The sequence below is a fragment of the Capsicum annuum genome, chromosome 11 (assembly GCF_002878395.1).
Source record: "Capsicum annuum cultivar UCD-10X-F1 chromosome 11, UCD10Xv1.1, whole genome shotgun sequence".
NCBI classification, from domain to species: domain Eukaryota; kingdom Viridiplantae; phylum Streptophyta; class Magnoliopsida; order Solanales; family Solanaceae; genus Capsicum; species Capsicum annuum.
The window spans coordinates 11,063,282-11,080,972 of NC_061121.1; the positions used below are offsets into that span (position 1 = coordinate 11,063,282).

At 33.4% G+C, this 17,691-nt stretch overlaps 2 long non-coding RNA genes across 3 annotated transcripts; both read left to right on the forward strand.

Annotated features, from left to right (window-relative positions):
* The first annotated feature begins 890 nt into the window (after positions 1–890).
* LOC107847009 lies at positions 891–7,465 on the forward strand. The gene is made up of 3 exons (XR_001667254.2): positions 891–1,012; positions 1,518–1,586; positions 6,492–7,465. It is a non-coding gene; the product is annotated as an uncharacterized LOC107847009 (long non-coding RNA).
* Positions 7,466–9,187: 1,722 nt separating this feature from the next.
* LOC107847008 lies at positions 9,188–11,850 on the forward strand. 2 transcript variants are annotated; one of them, XR_007047175.1, is made up of 5 exons: positions 9,188–9,508; positions 9,599–9,810; positions 9,900–10,201; positions 10,300–10,689; positions 11,685–11,850. It is a non-coding gene; the product is annotated as an uncharacterized LOC107847008 (long non-coding RNA). The 2 variants fall into 2 exon arrangements; XR_007047174.1 differs by having other exon boundaries at positions 9,599–10,201.
* The last annotated feature ends 5,841 nt before the right edge of the window (positions 11,851–17,691 follow it).

Genomic DNA, 17,691 nt, shown 5'->3' on the forward strand with positions numbered 1-17,691 from the left:
GAAGTTGAAAACAGCATAGAAATGGACTAGGCAGCGCGCCCTTAGTCTGGTGGAATAGACCTTGCGACGCCCGCTCCAGTCCAGCACTCTAAGCCCTGGGGCGCAGGCTTATTGCCCTCCCTACTGCCTCTCACAAGAATGGCTATAACTTTTCACTCGGGTATCGTATTAAGGTAAAATTTATATCGTTAGAAAGCTGACTCAATTATCTACAATTTGGTGGGTTTGAGCTGAAAAATTTCACGTATATCAAAAGTTATATACATTCAAAATAGACCCTTATAGAATGAATACCAAACTTTGGATGAATCAAACACTACAACAAACAGGCATTATAGCAGCGACATTTAGTGGCGAGTCAATGTATTGCTGCAGAAACGTCATATTCAGTGGCGACAAAAATTGTCGCTGCCATACATCAACTTTTAGCAGTGACTAATTTTTCTCGCCTCTAATATGCGTCACTATACTGAAATTTTCAGTTTCCGCAAACAAAAATTTTTGGCTCCATTTTTATAGTGGCAACAAATATAAAGTCGCCTCTAAAAGTAATTATGTGATGACAATGTTGCCTCTAAAATTAATGAATTTTATATTTTAATATTATAATAGTGGAAAATTTCTAATATATTTTAAGAGGACATTGAGCTTTAGCAGCGACTAATTTTGTCGCTGCTAATACGCGTTATTGTACTAAAATTTTTAGTTCCCGTGGATAAAATATTTTGGCTCCATTTTTGTAGTGACAAAAAATATATGATCGCCTCTAAAAGTAATTAATTTTACATTTTAATATTATAATAGTTAACTTCTAGTGCCTTTTAACAAAACAAAAAATGAAAACAAAGACTTACACATCCTATAGCAAAACAAAACAGATTGTAAATTCCTCTATCTACTATTGAAAGCAAGAAAAAACCAGTTGTGTTCCAGTGAAAAGCACAAAGAGAAAAAAGTAAAGGAATTAACTGTTGTTGTTGTCTTTCATCTCTTCATAGCCATGGCTTCCCTAGTAAGTCTTTCTCTAATTATTTACTGAAGATTTCTCATGTTTTACTTGCAACTAGAGTAATAATCAGCTCTCTTTCACTCTTTTCTCAACTACAATAGTACTCTGCTTCCCTCGTTCATACCATTATTTTCCACCATCTCTTCAACACCATTTTTCTTTTGCCTTAATCTAAATCAAAACCTCGAATCTGAAACAAAATGGGTTAGATTTGTTGGTCAAAGCTGCTCAAATTTGTTGATTAAAGTTTGTTGGTCAAAGCTACTCATCTCTTCAACAGATCTATGCTTTAAATTCTTAGGGTTTCTCAAATTTTGTGCTCCATAAGGTAAGTGGTCAAAATCCGTTTGGGTATTTTTGGATTAAAAGTTTGTTTAACCCAATTATTAGATTTGAAGATAAAGATATTAATCCAAAGTTTGTGCTGGGTATTTTTTTTAATCCAAAGGTATGTATTTTTTTTTGAGATTGCATATAAAAATTATTTAACCCAATTGAAAATTTGCAGGAATAGAATTCTCAAAGGTCAAAGGAGGAAGGAGTAGAGTTCTTAATTTTTGAGGTTATAGAGCCAAAGGTAACATTTATGTTTATCCCTATTCACAAGTTCTGTGCTTTTTTCTGGTGTTAAACTAATAAATGATGAATGTGGTAATCCAAACTCAGAGAGATTCTTGTATGCCTTTTCGTAATCCTTAAAAAAAGCCTCTTTATTCTGTCACAAAAAAAAATCTTTTGAGTCTGCTTGGCTAGAAAGTTGAAGATAATGAGATGTTTTGGGCCACCGTAGATATGTGTACACTGTTAATCAGAAGAAAGTTCTCAAAAAATATCACTGATTTCTCGTAACACAAACAATTCCGTCCATTTTGCTTGCACATTATCGGAGAGAGTAGCGATAGAGCTTAATGTAAGAAGTGTCACAGGAAGATGCACCTACCCTAAGCTGTAACATATTTCAGTGGCATAACTTAACCTTTATCCAAAAAGAAAAAGTAAAAATCAGTGGCGTTCCCATAATGTGGGTTTTTTCTTATGCTAGTCAATTCCTAGTAATAGACATCAAGATGTGTTTGAATTTATCATTCATATGAGTTATAACAGATTTTAGCTGCCTTGCTGGTTTTTCAATACGGTGACAAACAAAAGAAAATAAATTTCCTGTCATTTTAGCTACCTTGCTGGTTTTTCAATATTATTTTCCTTATTAAATGACGCAAGTTGTGTGTTGCGACATGAACTATCATAATACCATTGCAACATGAACTATCATAGTTTCCTTATGTTTGTCTTCATCCTTTTATGTTTCAATCTCTCATTGTTTCTTTCTATGTTAGATGAAATAATCGTACGATATGATATGAACTTGTGTAAAATTACCCTGGCTTTAGTTAGATACAAGCAGGTTCATCTTAGAAATTCTGCTTGAAGTTGGTGCGGATTTAACTATCTTGTATTTATTTTAATTATTTTCATACTTGTATCTTTAATTAATTAATTACTTTGTTTTAATGATATAAAAGCTAGGGATGGATAAAAGTTGGTTGAATATCTCGAACAGAGCTGACCAAAGATATGGAGATAGAGTCGATAACTTTCTTAATTGGGCATTTAATCAATCTGGGGTGAGCACTATTATTTGATGTCCTAGTAAGGAGTGTAGAAACACCGTGTTCAAGTTGAGAATTGATGTACGACGACACTTGTTGAATAATGGCTTCTGGGCTTTCTATAACGTGTGGGAATATCATGGAGAAGTGTTGGATAGGGTTGAAAGTTCTAATGTTACAGGTAGTGAAGAAGTAGAAGATGATGATGTTATTGAAATTATTCATTATGCTTGTGGATATACAAATATGTATGATACTACTAATTCTCGGGAGGGCAATGAAGATCCAAATGTGCATGCAACAAAGTTTTACAGATTATTAGAAGATGGTCAGACAGAACTTTATCCGGGTTGCACAAAAGTATGAAAATTGTCTTTTGTTGTTAAATTACTTCACTTGAAGTGCCTTAACTATTGGAGAAACAAATTGATGGATAATTTGTTGAACTTCTTTAAAGATGTTCTCCCTGAGGGTTCATTTGTACCCAAGTCTTTCTATGAAGCAAAGAAAGTTCTTTCTGATCTCGGCTTGGGGTACACCAAAATTGATGCATGTAAGAGTGATTGTCTATTATATTGGTGCAATTATGAGAATTTACAATCATGTTCAAAGTGTAGTAAATCTCGATGGAAGGCAAAAGAACATAAAGGCAAGAAAGTAGCTCATAAAGTATTGCGGCATTTTTCAATCAAAACAAGATTTCAAAGACTGTATATGGCAAAAGAGACGGAAAAAAAGATGAGGTGGCACAAAGAGGAAAATATTGATGATGGTTTTATGCGACATCCGTCCGACTCAACTGAATGGAAATCCTTTAAAGAGCACCATCCTACCTTTTCAGCTGACTTAAGAAATATTCGATTAGGTTTAGCAAGTGATGGGTTCCAACCTAATGGTAGTATGAGTTCCAATTATAGTATTTGGCCCGTCGTTCTAGCTACATATAATTTTCCACCATGATATTGCATGAAAAGTTCATATTTTATGATAACTCTTCTTATTCCGGGCCCTAAATGTATAGGTAATGATATTGATGTATACTTACAACCAATGATTGAAGAGCTGAATGAATTATGGAATGGGGTGGATACTTATGATGCATACTCAAAATCTAATTTTCTTATGCGTGTTTCTCTCATGTGGACGATTAATGACTTTCCTGCATATGGTAACCTTTCAGGATGGTCACCCAAAGGTATGTTTGCATGCCCTTGTTGCCATAAAGATACACATTCAATTTCCTTATGTAATAAGTTGTGTTATATGGGTCATCGCCGTTTTCTTCCTATGAACCATCCATGGCGTAGAAATAGAGTTTTATTTGATGGAAAAGTTAAAATGGGGGTTGCACCTATTCCTTTAACTGGTGTTGAAGCACTTGTGCAATTACATGATTTAGGTAATGTGACTTTTGGTAAATGCCAAAAATAAAGTGTAATGTTTGTAATGATGCTTATAATTGGAAGAAGAAAAGTATATTTTTTGAATTATCTTATTGGGATGGTCATCACCTAATACTTAACCTTGATCCAATGCACATAGAAATAAATGTGTCTGAAAGTTTTTTATCAACTATAATGAATATGGTTGGAAATACAAAGGACACATTGAAAAGTAGATATGATTTGGTTGACCTTGGAATTAGGCAAAGTTTGCATCCAATTGAGGATGGAGATAATATTTTTTTACCGTCGGCATGCTATACTTTGTCCCCTGAAGAGAAGTTGAAGTTATGCGACTTCTTAGCTAATTTGAAGGTTCCAGATGCCTTTTCATCAAATATCTCTAGGTGTGTTAACGTGCTTGAGAAAAAGATACATGGATTGAAGTGTCATGATCATCATGTATTATTGCAAGATATTTTACCAGTAGCAATACGTGCTATATTGCCTAAGGAAGTTTTTGAACCAATTATTGCCTTAGGCAAATTTTTCAAGAACCTATATTATAAATGCCTGACAATATGAAGATCTTGATATCCTAGAGGCTGAAATTCCTATCGTATTGTGCAAACTTCAAATGGTTTTTCCTCCGGTGTTTTTTGATATCATGATTCATTTGCCAATTCACTTGGCAAGAGAGTCAAAACTCGGTGGACCCGTTCAATATCGTAACATGTATCCTTTTGAGAGCTATTGTATCATTCAAAAATTTAATTGTCGATATATATAATATGTGATATTCTATAATTATATAAATGAGATATCTTTATATAGGTATTTGCGAGAACTTATAGTATATAATCGCAACAAAGGTCATCCAGAAGGTTCAATTGCTGAAAGGTATTTGGCAGAGGAAAGCCTTACATTCTGTTCACGATATTTAAAGAACATCTCAACTAAGTTTAATAAATCAACTAGAAATGACGATGAATCTGTGTCAAATGGTGAGATGTCTATCTTTAAACACTGTGGACAAACTAAAGGGGCTTCAGATGGAGGAAATATTCTACCTCATGATGAATTAAATCAAGCATGTATTTATGTGCTTGAAAATTGTGAAGAGATTTCACAATACAGGGTGTAAGTGTATTACTAGTTCAAATATAATTTGTCATTAGTATAATTCAGTCAATCTTAAATAACACAAATTGTAGGGAATACATGAGACAGATTGAAGCAAAAGGTTCAACGCATGCTCATATAGTGCATAACAATGGATTTATGGATTGGTTTCGTGCACGCGTAGGTTACTAATTAAACGAATCAATAAATATTAGTATTTTTCAATGTTTTGACACTAGTCATAATAGTGTTGCTTGTTTTTGTAGATATTTTTACTATATTCACAAGGTCGTGCAAATGATGATATCATAAGTCTAGCTATTGGTCCAGAACCATTGGTACATCAATATTCAACATGTATGGTCAATGGATTTAGATTTCAAACAAAAGATCTTATGAGAAAAACACAGAACAGTGGAGTTCTTGTGAGAGGAGATGTTTCAGACTCTAATAAGGAGTATTATGGTGTATTATAGGATATCTATGAGTTGCATTATATTGGAAATAGAAAATTTCATCTGTTCAAGTATCATTGGTGGGATGTGGCATGGCTATGAAGAGGATATAAGATTTATAAATATGATTTTACAAGTGTGAATACTCAATATGTGTTGAATACAAATGAGCCAATTGTGTTGGCATCTCAGTCTGAACAAGTCTTCTACTTGAATGATTTGGTCGATAAAGATTGGCTTATTGTTGGAAAGACTAATCCTTGTGACCTTTTTAATGTGCCTAAAGTTGAAAGAGAAGCATCATTGAATGATGAAGTTTATCAACAAGATGAAGTTGAAGATATTTTGTGTGGAAATAATCTACAAACAGATATTGAGATGTCTTTGCATAGGGATGATGTTGAAGCAGAAACTGTTTTACAAACCAATACACAAGTAAATGAGGAAAGATGGTTTCATTAATGATAATGATACTGAATTTTCAGCCAATGAAGAAAGTGAAGAAGAGTTTCTTGATGATAATGATGAAGAAGACAATGATATATCCCGCTGAAGATTGAAGAGAAGTTCTTCATATTTTGTGCTCTTATTAGGATGACATTTGTTTTGAGAAGTTATTAATAGGCTGATATGTAGTGTTTTGTGTTCTCAATATGACATCTTGTATTTTATGTTCTCATTATGATACCTTGTATTTGACGTTGTTTTGCTTGCAACTTTTATTTGTAACTGAAATTAGTGTTTGAGCAGATTCAATAATTTTAAATAGTTCAACAAACTGTTTAATATTCTATAATTATTGGATTTAATGTTTCATTTTATAAATTGATAGTTTCCTCGACAGTAAATATATATTTTGTCATCTTTAATTTTTAGTTTTGATGCACTTCTCCTTTTTAACGTAATATTGCAGGAAATGAGAGAAGCTGGGCGAGGTAAAAGTGGAAGAGGAGGTATGGGATGTAGATGTGGACGTGGCAGCTTTCCAGAACATGTAAGTTCTAAAACAACATGTCATCCACAAATACAACCAATATTGCACCTTCTTTGGAGACTGGACAGCCAACTAGTCTAAGCCAAGGACCTCTATAAATAGAACGTATGTCAAGTGGCCTTGTCCAAAGGATATCCCCAGAGACACAATCATCGATAAATCTAGATGAAAATGTATGACTTAGCGTAGAGGCTGAAACCGGTGCAGGTTAGTTCATGATTTAACTTCCCTTCTTATTAATTCATAACATATACATAAGCACTGTCGAGGCTAGTTCGTTTACGTTGGTGAGTATGGCACCTGTAACTTAATTTGAAGAAAAAGGGAATAAAATTGGCAGATCAATGCCTTATTTTAATTTTTTTTGTTCCCACTCCATCACAAGATTAGCTTCCCTTCTTATTAATTCATAAGATATACATAAGCACCATCGAGTCTAGTTCATTTAGGTTGGTGAGTATGGCACTTGTAACTTAATTTGAAGGAAAAGGAAGACAATCGACAGATCACTGCCTTATTTCAGTTTCTTTTGTTCCCATTTCGCCACATGATTAACTTTCCTTCTTATTAATTCATAACATATACATAAGCACCGTCGAGGCTAATTCGTTCACGTTAGTGAGTATGGCACTTGTAACTTAATTTGAAGGAAAAAGGGAAGACAATAGGCAGATCACTGCCTGATTTTAGTTTTTTTTGTTCCCACTTTGCCACACGATTAACTTTTATTCTTATTAATTCCTAACATATATATAAGCACCGTCGTGTTATTTCTTTTTCTTATTCTTGATTAATGTTTTTGTATAGAATGGGGCTTATCTTTGGCTTTGAGTGAACGTTAGTGCATCCATAAGGTTCCTATTAGTCTAGATTATCAAACGTTATTCTTTAAAAATCCTGTCCTTCTACAAATCATAGAAAACGGAGAATGTTGTTTGACAATTATGCTGGAAATTGTACATTAGTTGGTGTTATGCAGATATACTTATTAGTTGGTGTTATGCAGATAAAGTACTGTGCTTCTTGTGTGCCTCTACAGTTTATTTTGTTTGTACTTACTCTATATTGTGGAAGATGGTGCCATTACAGTTAGATGTGTATGCAAAGAAGATTTACGCCATGTTGCCAAGGCAACTGGCGTAACTGTGGTATGTTCACTAGACTAGTCTGAGAATTTTCTTCTGCTTTTTTGTTTTTCTTGGTTCATGGCAATTCCTTCCCGTTACTCAGAATCAAACTTGGATTTTTCCCATTTTACTCTGTTCCAAGCTACCAACCTCTTGGTTTGATGTGGAGTGCTCTTCCAACTGAGCAACCCCGCCTCATCTTGCTGTTTCAAAATTATCTTAAATCTTTTTATACTAATCAGATAATGAATGATGAAAAAGATGCAATTTGTATGGACCATTCTATCATGCAATTCGCATAGTTAGATCCCCAAAGAAACCCCTATAACCTGCAATGGAATTGCTTTATGGAACTCTCTTTTATCTTTGATAATGTAAGATGAACAAGGAGTGTCATATGAAGTTAGAGGTTTCTACTTGAATGGAGATAGGATCAAGAAGTTTGGATAGAACCAACTTTAAGTGAGTTTCTGAATGGTTTATCAATTGTTGGAGTAACTGGAGTGTCCAAGTGTCTCCTCTTCTAACTGTTCAACCAAAAGATTTTTTTTAAATGTCTCCTCTTTAGACGTCTTGACTCGGGGGTCTATCGGAAACAACCTCTTTGCTTCTTCGGAAGTGATAGTATAGACTGCATACATCTTACCCTCCCCAGACCCCACCGCGTGGGAATGCATTGGGTTTGTTTTGTTGTTGTAATTTAGGCCATCTACATGTAATACCGAAAGCATTGAAATTGGTTTAAGGTGAAGATAGTAGTTCAATGTTAGTTGCAGCACTATCCTGAATACAAACCAACTCTATAGTTCATATTTCACGTCAAGAATGTCAAAGATATACACTACTATTGCTGGAAAAACTCAATACAAAATAATTAGTACTATGTGACATCTACTACTGAGATAACATCCGATGCTTGATAGTTTAGCAACTGTTAGCAAACTTCTAATCTGATCGAACTGCTCCCTGATTGTAAATTTTTTGGAGGTGAGGTTTTCTGAATCAACTGTCATATTTTTTGACAATATTAATTCTTTTGTGAGTTAAGATAATTAGAGAAGGACTCTTCACTTATGCATATAAAAGATTGTTTTAAGAATAAGAGTCTAGCTATTATGGAGTTTTTATTTCACCTGCTTACCTTGGAAATCAGATTGTTCCTTTCATGTGGTATGGCACAAAATGAGTTATGCTTGATTGAAGAACCACACAGTGAATTTAGGGGTACTTGTGTAATCCTTAACGGTGACTTGCTAAAATAATATGGTTCTTTTTGATCATTTTCTCTTTTTGGGATTGAAATACTAGAGAATCATCTTTGCACTGTAAGAAGAGTATTTACCATTTACTTTTACTTTTTTATTGGTAGTTAGTTACAGTTATAAGGAGAGTTTTATATAAAAATCTAAAAGATAGGGGTTATATGTAATAATAATAAAAGTTGAAATTGGAGTTAGAAAATTGTGATAACACCAAAAACATGTTTTCCATCATGACATCAATTAGATGAGGAGGGCATGTTGCATCTTCTTTTAAATAATAATATATTTTCTTGCTTTGCAGTTTCTTGCAACAATAAAAGGAAAGGAAGAGGAAAATACAAATCTAAAACTGTGGATTTTAAGATTAAACATGGAGGAAAAAATCAAAATTATGATTACAGATGACATTGATAGAGTTGTAGGTTCTGGAGCTAGAGATATTGTCAATTACTCTGGTTGGATCATGAGAACCACTATCTCATTTCGAGATGGAAATTGGCAGAAGATATTTTTAAAGCATGGAGAAGCAATGTGACTTAGGGTCAGGGTAATTTCTCTTAATAATGTATTGACTTTATATTTTACGTTTTATCTATATGCAGTTAGAATATCAAATATACTGTTACATTGTTTGCAGGATAAATTTGAAGTTCTAAATGGGCTGCCAGAGTATAAGTTACAAGGCTTTGTGATAAGCACTATACAAAGACTTTTCAGATCATGAAAAGCTCGATTACATATTATCAACTCTAGCTATGACATAAAGATCGATTGTCTAATCGACCTGAGGATGTTAAGTTGGATGACTGGAAGCACCTAGTGGAATATTTTGGCAGTGATGAATTCAAGGTGACTAAATAAATAATTATAATTTTACACATAATAATAACTATTTACTGATTGATTGGAGATTTCCTAATCTACTAACTTAAGTGCAGGTCGTTAGTGAGAGAAACAAAAAAAATAGAGAAAAAAATAACCAAACATTCGTGTGGCACAAAATCATTTGCAGAAGTAGAGGAATCTGCGGTGAAAATACATTATATTTGTTCTCTTGTTATTATGTATATAAATTTGATATTTATACAATTATTTGCTTATATTTTTCCTTTTGATATTACAGAGAGATCCCCTTACAGGAGAAAAGGAGATACCAGATAAAATTTGGGAGATCCAACATACATGTAAGAATGTTAATGGAGAACGTGTATGGTTGGATCCACAATCCTAAGAGATTCATGTACTTTTCTAAAACTACTGCCTTATTGCCTTCCCGATGTACTATCAGTTATGTTCAGTACATTATGTATGGATATAAATGTTAATGTATTATTATAGGGACAGCTTCATCAACTTTTCATTGAACAACAGTCAGAAGAGATCGAGAATCCCATGACTAGCGATGAGATTTTATCTTCGGTTCTTGGGGTGAGATCAGGATATCTTCGAGGAAAAGGACATGGGAAAAAGCCTCCTAAAAAGAGTCAAATGCAACAAGAAAACATAGAGGCCAACGTGTCTTTAGCGGTAGAAAGTATGCGTCAAGAAATGCAACTTGACATGGAAAGAAGGTTGCAAGAAGAGCGTGAACAAATGGCAGCTGACTTGAAAAGAGAAATGGATCAAGATTTCCAAAAGAAACTGGAAGAGTAACGTGAACACATGAAAGGAGAAGTAGAAAAAATATTTCAAGAAAAAATGGTTGCTCTCATGGCTGAAATGCAACAGGTATTTTCTTGACTAGAATTCACTTTTTACATTGTAATGACTTCAACTGTTGTGTTATCACTATTGCTTCATTAAGTTATTATCCAACTTGAGTGATCCATTTTCAACCGTTCTATGACCTGAACCTAGAAACCAAGCACATGCCATGAAAAGCACCAATAGCATCTAGTCCGGTGTTATCCATCTATTCAAACAGATTGTGGCATGTTTACCTATTATAACAACTGACTTTTAATATAAGGAGTTTAGATACATAGATGACAGATGCATGTAAGAAGCTACCAGTCAAAGCTAGAGAATGATATCCCAAATGATTTGCATAGTGAAAATCATGTAAATAACTTATAGATTATATTCATAGAGTTGTTTTCTCGTAGTGAAAATCATGTAAAAATAAAGCTAATGATATTGATATATAAATTTAAATTAATGTACAAAATTAAGATATAAAAACGGAAAAGAAAAAGAGGATTTAAATTTTGCCTTTCTAGATTCAGCATTTGAGGTACACAAAAGCTGATATGGATACCACGGTTATAAAAAAAAAGGTGTTTTTGAATATGCAGAAAAATTCCATGTTACACATCTGAACAGTGTTCTGCTTCTCAGAAATATCTATGGTTGTACATAGTTTCTTGGAGCAATCCTGCCCCTGTTCTTCTTCTGTATTCTTCCTCTGGTACTTGCCTTTTGATGTTATTTAACTCTCTATTTCTGCTGCATCTTCAAGTGTATTTCCCACCTCATGTTGCATTCTTGCATTTCTTTTTTAGTATGTATTAGCACCCTTTGGTTGCCATAATTATTTCTAATCTTGTTCAATCTTCTGTCATCCCATCCATCTTATTTTTATCAGTGCATCATTATTTTATTGTGTAAAATTCAATCTCTTATAAGAAATCGATATTTAATTTTTTTATTTATAGATTAGGCAAAAGCCTCTTAGTTTGAAGCTTTTTAGTAAATAAATTGATTTGGTGCTTTTATAATGGCAGGGACATTCTTAAACAATGGGTTGACCAAGGAGGAACATGAAGGCGTAGAATGCATTTTTGGTTTTTGATCATATGTATGAATATGATAAAACTGAAGCACTATGTCGTTCTTAAAATATATACGGTTGACTTCTTATTAAGGAATGTAGTTATAATATTTGATTGGAGGATGATTTTGTAAAACACTATTGGATATTTTTATTAGCTAATATTATTTGTAGTTCTTAAAATTTGTTGTCAATTTTGTAAAACTCTATTGATATTGATTTTATGGCGAGAAAGGTCGTTACTAATGCAGAAGTTTTAGTGGCAACAAACAAGTGGTCACAATTGATCTGCAGAAGTTTTAGTGGCGACAACACAAGTGGTCACAATTGATGTGCAGAAGTTTTAGTGGCAAAAAACAGGTGGTCACAGTTGATGTGCTAAGTTTTAGTGGTGACAAACAGGTAGTCACAGTTGATGTGCTAAGTTTTAGTGGTGACAAACAGGTAGTCACAATAGATGCGCAGAAGTTTTAGTGGCGACAATCAGATGGTCGCAATTGATGTGCGGAAGTTTTAGTGGCAACAAATAGGTAGTCACAAAAGTCGTGCAGAAGTTTTAGTGGCGACAGACAAGTGGTCACAATTAATGGTGATTTTGCGGCGACAAAGTCGCTGCTAATTCTGGTATATCAGTGGCGACCTATCCCAAAAATGTTTTGTCAAAATACATTTTGCAGCGTAATTGTATATCTTTTGTGACGGTAATAGTTGTCACAAATAATGTTTTATTGTGGCGAGGATAATTTATCACCACAAATAATCTTTAGTTACGGAGGTATTACCGATAACCTAATTTTCGCTGCTAAAAATATTCAACGGTGACTTTTGGTTCTTTTGCGGCGACTTTTGTCGCCACTAATACCCAGATTTCTTGTAATGAAAGATTCTTAGCTCAACTTTCCTCTCGGTGGTTTCTATGAATATTTTTCACTTCGAAAGAACTTCCCACACTAGGATAAATATGACTCACGAATTACAATATGAATCATGGTATTAGATTTTATACACGTAGGAATGACGGTTCGATTTCTATCTCAAAAATGCGGAGTGTTACATTATCTCCCCCTTGGGATCATTCGTTCCCGAATAATGGGTAGGATCTTGTTGAAGCTCGAAAAGTATGAAGTAAGGAATGTAACCTTGTATTAAACATTTTCTTTTCCTCAATGGAATATGCAAAGGCATCAAAAGAGTTTCATAATAACCCCCTAGTAAATCGTATACGCACGAAGCATGAGATAATAAGGATTGACATAGATATGATCTTGCACATGATTCATGATCAACACAACATAAGGCATGAGTTTATTTGGTGATAATAGGCCTGATTATATCAGTATAATCATGAAATAAGATTTTGAGGAAGATAGGAATTAGAAGCATTCTCTACCTTACAAGATACAACGAATAGACCTAAAACTTAGAGACACTACTCAACCATGTCCCAAAAAGTAAATAGCATACTTCATCATTTTCAAATTATAATTCTCCCATAATGCATCTAATCACAAGAGTTTGAGTCCTACTACATAGTACTTCCATGTTGAAGCCTAACCCGAAGTTAAAAGGATGCTAACTTAAACTACGGGACCCTGTACTCTACATCACATTAAGAAATTACCTCATCTTATCACTATAACTGATACAAGAATAATTATGGATATGGACTTATGAGGGTGTGCGTTGGTCCCGAAACTTGGTGTGTGCAATTGAAGTATAGAAGAGGTCCAAAACACACTAAAAATCAGCCCACTCTTACACTTGCCGGGCACCTCACCCTTGAGGGTATTATGGATATTTTTGTATTCCATTTTGTAATAACTATATAAGGAACATGTTAGGATTTATTTACTTAATTTTTGATGATATTTGTGAGTGTAGAACACTTGTAACAAGCTCTCTCTTGTTCTTGAGGAGTGTCCACCCGAAACTAGGACACTAACTAGTGTGGGTTTCGCTAGTGATTGTGAATTTCTTGGAAACATCGGTGCTTGAGTGGTGGACTCTTCTCTTGTATCTTTGTAAGAGATAGGTTTATTGTTGTGTGTAATGTTAAGGGTCCAAGAGTGTCCATTCTTGGGTTCTTAAGATTATACCTTCATGTGGTCTATCTATCTATCCCTTTACTTTATTGTAATCTTGTTTTGTTTCTTTTGTTTTAGTGTAAGCCATGTGAGGCTTATTGTTGTTGTTGTTCAACTTATTGTTGATTCCATTTTGTAATCTTCTTGTTAGTTTGTTGTTCGCTGCAAAATAGGTGTCAATACACCTCAATATCCTGTTGTTATTGTGTCCTTCTTGTGTTGTTGTAGTTAGCCGATACTAGATCTTAAAAGGGGCTCTCAGTTTTGGCCATTTTGTGGACTATTTTGGACTGATTTTGTGCCTTCCAAGTTTTTATCGTATCAATAATCCAACAAGCTCAAGTCTTAATTCAAGAGTAATACCCACATGTGATAAGAATCGGGTTACGTTAATAAACAAGAAAATAATGCGGAAGTGAAAATACTAAGATTAAAGGCAAGAAATTAAAGATAGGAAAAATTGGAGAATAAAATCTCCAATTTTGAGGTTAAGTGCTAAGAACCCTAATTGATCTTAGTATTCAAAATTAGCGGATTATGACTAATTATGATACTAATAGAGTCAATTTAGGAACTTAGATCAAAAGTGATCTAGACCCCTATTTCGAAGAAACTAAAGACAATAATTAGTATAAGACTAATCACCTTCTTTAATTAACTTTAATAGAAACCAAAGATATCAAATTAAGAATTAATCTTACCTCCTAAAGAATCATTCTTATAGGGTTGCAAGATAAATCCCAAGTAGCCACACACAAAGGTGTAAATACGAGAAACTCTCAATTAATAATAATATTGTCTCCTTAAAAAAATAAAATAAAATCCATCTCTCTCTCTCTCTCTCTCTTTCTCTCTCTCTCTCTCTCTATATATATATATATAGGAAAAAGCCCTATTCCAAATAGCATGGGATTCAAATTCTACTTTTATGGAAATAAATAAATCTAGGAAACTTTAAACTAGGAAACTTTAAAACTAGGAAACTTTAAACTAGGAAAATAATATAAAAAATAAATCCCTAACAAATTGAGGAAAAGTTCACAAATTTAATCAAAACTCATATGGCCCAATCTTCTTCCGTTTGGACTTGGACTTGAATCGTGAAATATGAATAGAACTTAGCCTATGCTTCTCCATAATTCTCGGGCTCGTTCTTAGGTTTTTTCTTCCATCATAAGTTCTTCTTCATTCACATTGAATCCCGTCAATTTTAATGCAAGTGGGCTGGAATGGATGCTATCATTCCCCTCTTCTTGAAAATAATTCATCCTCGAATTGAAATATCGCAAAATCAAGAAGACATACAATAATAAACAACATTCATTACTTGAAAGCAACAATGGTAGGAACAAAACAAAATAGTGACCATGTGTCCATATAACCCAATTAATCCTTGCATGTATAAATACACCTTTATAAAGCATGTGGACATCATCATCCCAATAGAAAATTCTCTTCCTTGTATGAGCGCAACAATAGTCATGTTTAGATGACGTAGGGAATGATGTGTGCATCCCCAATTTAGCTCTATCAATAAAGTACACCACTGGGCTTGTTAAAGATCTCATAAGCTCTATAAAATATGTATCAAATTTAACACTTTTAGGATATAGCAAATCATCATTGATTACACTTCTCAAAGATTTTTTCACATAAAATCTATCCACATATGCGTAGGAATTTTCAAGAAGGTTAGAAGAACCTTTCAGTCTCAAAATAGAATCTCCACTAAATTCTAAGTAATTGCTCAAATTCTCCAACAAGGAATCATGAATAGGTTCAACAAAGGGTATTTGATCACGGATATCAAAATATTCACGTATTTCCTCATCACTAGTAGCAAACATCTTTTTAACCATACAATCACCGAGACTTGAAGAATTAGGTCTTATCTTGGTCTTATGTAGCAAAGGAATAATATCACTTTGTATTTTCTTGCTCATTGGTGTTAGATCTACATCTGCCTTGTTGGATTTCTTGTTACGAGTCTTATCTTGGAAAGATCCAAAATAATTCTCTTTACCTTTATACTTCTCATCAACATGCACTTGCTCAATGAGATATTTAGTTTGGACCACCTTAGGAATAAGGTTATTCAATGATGATTTTTTAATGCAAATATTCCCATGAGTATCTACAAAAGAGTCAAAATAACTAGAAGAAAAGGTAGGAATATTAGAGTTAGAATAAGAAATAACCTTATTCAAACTCTCTTGTTTTTCTGTCTCTTCCTCACAACCATCCCTCTCCTTTTTATTCTCGTGATCATCTCTATTTTCTTTTCTCTTGACCTTAATTGACAGCTTATTTCTCCACACAATACAACCTCTTCCTTTTTCTCTCTTCGAATGTCAACATACACTCCCTTACTCCTTCCATTAATTTCTCTCTCAAAATCTTTTATTGTTTTTTTCACACGTTTCTGATCTTTATAAACTTGGGATGGAGTTAAAGGTACAAGTTTATAATTTATTTATTTTTAGCTCAAAAGAAACTCTATTCTTCCCCTATCATAAATTGTATTCCTATCAAACTGTCAGGGATGCCCAAGCTTGATATGACAATCTTGCATTGGAATTACATCACAAAGAACATTATCAGAGTACCTTTCAATGGAGAAAGAAATTATGTATTGCTTAGTCACCTTAAGTTCACCGAAATTATTGTGTTTGATGCATGTAAGTTTCAACTTCTCCACCACGTATGAACTTATCACATTAGCATCACTTTCAAAATCAATAATCATAGAGCAAATGTTATCCTTTATCCCACATCTTGTATGAAAAACACTTCTCCTTAAATCAGTTATATTCACCTGATTAGGTGGGTTTTGGGTGACCTCTAATGTATCGAGTCGAGCAGAAATCCTTCTAAGTTCCTTGGATATGTCGTTGTTTTGAGTCCCAGCGTCAGTATCTTTTTGAGACATCTCCAAAAGTTAAAGAAAACAAAAACTCTCAATTTGACCCTTTTTTTTATCTCACCCTTTCTTGCCCCTTTTCCACTCAAATTACTACCTTTGGCTGGATCCTTTAGGATATATATATATACAACCCTATTATCAACAATTTTTAAGAAGTAAGATGCAAAAAGAAAAGAATTTATGATACCCAAATAAGTTGGGTTTGATGAGACAAGAAAAAAAGACCAATTTGTGTAAATAGAAAATTTTTCAAATTTCCCCTCTTCTTGATTTTCCTTGTTGATGTTGGAAATCAAGAAACACAAAAAAAAATCTGTTTTTTTTTATAATACCTTAATTCTTAAACAGATAAATTTTCTCTCTTTTTTATTTCGTTTTTTCTCTTTTATTTTGGCTATGTAGCTTAACCTTAACAATGAAAAAAAATTTGAGTATTTTCTTTTTGTTGAAACTCCCAAGATTATCAAGAACGGAACCTTGATAGAACCTGGCCCTGATACCACTTGATAAGAATCGGGTTACGTTAATAAACAAGAAGATAATGCGGAAGCAAAAATACTATGATTAAAGGCAAGAAATTAAAGATAGGCAAAATTGGAGAATAAAATCCCCAATTTTAAGGTTAAGTGCTAAGAACCCTAATTGATTTTAGTATTCAAAATTAGCGGATTAAGAATAATTATGATACTAATAGAGTCAATTCAAGAACTTAGATCAAAAGTGATCTAGACTCCTATTTCGAAGAAACTAAAGACAACAATTAATATAAGACTAATCACCTTCTTTAATTAACTTTAATAGAAATCAAAGATATCAAATTAAGAATTAATCTTACCTCCTAAAGAATTGTTCTTATAGGATTGCAAGATAAATCTCAAGTAGCCACACACAAAGGTGTAAATAAGAGAAACTCTCAATTATATATATATATATATATATATATATATATATAT